Here is a 4,485-nt window from a genome sequence, read left to right on the forward strand (position 1 = left end):
GGCACCCTTCGTGGACTTCAAGGTCAGTAGACCCATTGGAAGCGTAGACCAGCCTGTCCCAATAAATATTACGAGAATTTTATCTAGACAATCAAAGTACATTTACCAAACCCAAAAACCAACCTAATTAATAAAGAGATTTATAATATGAAAGAAAGACATAACAACAAACTTAATAAAGAAGGGTTGGGCTTCCCTCCAGTCTATGATTGGATTAGAGGGTACTGTTGGGCCCATGGGGGTCTATCATGGGTCCTGTTTTGATAATTCGAACCGTGAAGAGTACTATTAGGCCCGTGGGGGGCCACCACGGATCTCATTTCGATAATCCGAACCGTTAAATGTGTAGAACTCATCGAGTACTATATGTATGTAAAAAATCACGTTGATCGGATATCAATAGCTATCTCATCGGATCAGATTTCTGTCGATCATTTATTTTTTCACCGTTTATTTTTTTAATACAAAAATGATTTGATCATGTAGCTATCGATATTCGATCAACATGATTTTTTATAGACATATAGTACTCGACGATTTTTACATATTGAACGGTTTAAATTATCGAAATGGGACTCGTGGTGAGCCCTTATGGGCCCAACAGTATCCTCATATCCGATCACGAATTGGAGAGAAGCCAGCCCCAAGAAGCCTCATGATGGAGATTATAGTCCAAAATTCATGAAAGCAACCGAAATAATATATAACAACTAACATGAATAGAGAAGAAATAAATAACACAACAAAGAGCATAGATGTAAGTGATAAGATCCGTTCAATCAATGCAATTATGACAAATGAAATGATAGATTTAATGTAATATATATACCTAGTCATTGTACGTGGCATTACTCTACTCTTATTTGGGAAAGCTCACTCTTATGTAAGGAAGTAATCGACTGGGTTGTCCAGGACAATCAATCACAACACCATTCTTTTTAAAGCATAGATGAACTTCAAGAAGTTGTTGTCGAGAACTACATCCCAAAAGCAATTCCAATTAGTTTGTCCCGGAATGCAACTCCTTATTCCTGGAGTGCAACTCCGTGTTCCCCAAAGGCAGTTCCAATTAGGTTGTGTCCCCGGAGGCACGTTGCAAATAAGTTCAGGTTGTTTCTTGGTATATAATTTGATGGCCCTATTGATGCGTCTCATGTTGTAATACTTACTCGGTGTGATTCGTGCACGTTGGAGTTGACCAAAAATATCAAATTGATCCTTGAGATTAACGCTTAAATTGAAGTACGCGTTTTGGTTATACAATTGTTCAGAACATCATCCATGCTTGTTCCATTCGCATACCCAAAAAATTCATCTCTTCCCCAAATCACATCTGGCCAACTCACCTTAAGCCTTTCTATGAGGGATTGGTTCCACAAAATATTATAAACGCAATTAATTAAGATGCATACAAGTACATCATCAAGTCACAAATTAAAAAGAACAAAATTGAGAAATTAACTCTGATGGTAGTATAGCCATTTGGAAAAGGACACGGAAGTGAAGTCCATGGACTGCTATAAATTTGTGGCCACAGACCATGAATGGTTAAATTCATGGGATTGGGCAAGTTTTTACAATGTTGTCCACAAATTGAGATAGGCCATTGCAATGCAAGTTTGAAGAAGTCGAAGGATAGTGTTGGAACAGGAAAAAGTAGAATGACAATCACTAAGATTTGGCACTTTCCCATGAGATAAGATAGTTTCTTGTTGCTTGCTAATGAACGACTTGTGTCTACGACAATTCACAACCAAAAATACAAAAAACACAAAAATAAATTCACTAAACATTTAATATAAATATATTTTTTAAAGTAGAGTATTCTCATATCCAAAAATAAATTAGAGAAAAGCTGATTCAACTGGAAATAACTAAACCAAATAGAAAAGAACATTGGCTTTGTAAACTTACTTTTAGAATTACAAAACCAAATAGAGAAGAATTCAACTACTTCTTAACCTACTCAACCCCTCAGCAGTTCTCTATAAATGGACCACATAACTATTAGCTTCTGCAAAAATGTGATCACAAAAGAGAGATTTTCAATAGCAACAAGAATTTCATTGCATTATTTTTCTTCTTACCTATGTTGAAAATAACATGAATTGTGCAGAGTAGAGTAGTGCTTAAGTGTAGTTTGAAAACCTAACAAGATTCAAAACTATGTTCAGTCTTATTTGTTTATCTTTCGAGCCAAGCTTCAATTAATACAATTTATAGGCTTATGGAACTTAAATTCGAGCTGAGCTTAGAAAATTAACAAATGTTAAAATATAAGCTTGAATTAAAAGAATATGCCGGATATGAACCTTCATTGTTGAACTCATTAAACAAATGTATTCACAAATTGAAGCCAAGGAAAATGAAAAGGAAGTTAAAAAACTTAGCATAAAGGGAAGAGATAAAAAAAAAAAGAGCAAAAACTCGTATGAAATGAGAGATAAACCTAGGCTAATTCCGATGTGTACTTAAGTCCATCAGTTTTTCTTTAAAGATTATGAATTAAAACCAAAACCTCCTCTCAAGAAAATAACATAAATGTTAGCTTCCAGCCCACACTCCACATGGTGTGGGTGGCACCATGTGCTAAAGAAAGGTGGTGGGGGCAACACCAACTCACTAAAGGAAGATAGTGAGGGTGGCACCACCTTGGCCAATTATGGCTGTCACTTCACCTACTCCTCTTCTCTTGGTTATAAATTGAGATGAGTGAGGAGGGGTTGAATACACAAGACACAGGACAGTGAGCAGAACACTAAGAGTGTGTAAGTGAGAGTGCTATAGAGAGAGAGTGAGGTGTGAGTGGTGTAAACTCCCTCCGGGAAATTCTATAGTGAATATATCTCCGTGGACCTAGGCAATTGTCGAATCACGTAAATCTCTTGTGTTATTGTGTGCAATTGATTTATGGTGTCTCATAGTCCTAACAAGTGGTATCAAAGCCTTTTTTGGTCACATTTCGGAACAAAAACAAAGTGTTTTTCAAAACTGCCCAGAAATCAAGTTGCTCAAAATCAGGTTTTGAGCATACCAGGAGCAAGGTCTCCAAGAGAGGAGTCCAGAACTGCAAAGAAGAGCCCCAGAAGAGCTTGCACGCGCTTTCACGCGCTTTCTGAAATCGACGTATGAATCCCACGCTCTACACGCATCCTACGAGCCGTGGAGAGGAGTCAGCACGTGATCTCAGTCTCGACCACGCGCCCCACGCGCTGGTCAAGGAGGAAGACAAGTGTGTTGTGCGTGTTGTGACGTCACATGCCACGTCACCGTCCACGTGGCTTCCACATCAGCAATCTAGTGCCACGTGTCTGCCACATCATCAAGCTTAGTGCCACGTGGCTGACCTCGTCAACACCCCTGTTGACCAGTCAACCTAAAGGCTGGGAGTTATCCACTACTGTGCGGCTATGGTACACCTGCAGATCTGAACTGTCCAAACTGTTTTGGCTTGATCTGAGCCATTTTGTGTCCCTTTTTGACGATCTAATAGTGTTTTCAACTATTTGGAGTATTCCGGACACATCCACACGGTTAGATTTTTGATTCAGAGTTTCTATAAAAACACAGTATACAATGGAAGAATTTACTTCAACTTTAGGATCTATGTTCAAGTTGACTCTTTCCAATTATGCAATTTGGAAGTCACGGATAGAAGACATCCTATTTTATAAAGACCTATTTGACCCTATTTTTGTAAAAGGGGTTAAACCTGAAGGAGTAAAAGTTGATGGCTGGATAAAAATGAACCACAAGACTATTGGTTGTATCAGAAAATGGATAGACCATGGTGTGTACCATCATGTCGTCGGGGAGACAGATGCCTATTCTCTATGAACAATGTTAGACGTCATGTACGGGTCAAAGACCGCTCGGAAAAGCCTTGGTGATGAGAAGGCTTGTCAATTTGAAGTTGAAGAATGGTATGTCTGTCGCCGAGCACACCAGTAAACTTAAAAATCTGGTGAATCAGCTTGTAACCGTCAAGATGCGCTTAGACGATGAAATGCAAGCCGTACTACTGCTCAATTCTTTACCGGATAGTTGGGAGATGTTGGTGGTCTCTCTCAACAACTCTGCACCAGAAAGGAAGCTGGCCATGAGCATGGTCACAGATGCCATGTACAATGAAGAGACAAGAAGGAAAGACATGGGAGGTAATCAATCCCATGCTCTTGTCACAGAAGATAGATGCAGAGAAAGAGGTAAATGAAGAGGTAGAGGAAGAAGCAAGAGTAGAGGCAGCTAGAACAACAGGAGTAAATCCAAAGACAACAAAGGTCGAGGTAACTCTAGCTTCACTTGCTTTCACTGTGGCCAGGAGGGTCACATAATGAGAAACTGCCCAAGCCGGAAAGAGAAAGGCCAAAGCAGTAAGTCAAAAGGAGATGAGGACACAACACCACAACAACTGATGAAATACTTCTTGCAGTTGGTGAAGAGGAGGATTGCCTTCACGTGGTTGACCACAGCTGCACAGAATGA

The 4,485-nt window shown here is 39.4% G+C and overlaps 1 pseudogene; it reads right to left on the reverse strand.

Annotated features, from left to right (window-relative positions):
- Positions 1–859: 859 nt before the first annotated feature.
- Positions 860–1,693, reverse strand: LOC145795568 (ribonuclease S-6-like; annotated as a pseudogene).
- Between the last annotated feature and the right edge of the window lie 2,792 nt (positions 1,694–4,485).

This window comes from Camellia sinensis, chromosome 7 (genome assembly GCF_055761805.1).
Source record: "Camellia sinensis isolate YWXY chromosome 7, ASM5576180v1, whole genome shotgun sequence".
In the NCBI taxonomy this organism is placed as follows: Eukaryota; Viridiplantae; Streptophyta; class Magnoliopsida; order Ericales; family Theaceae; genus Camellia; species Camellia sinensis.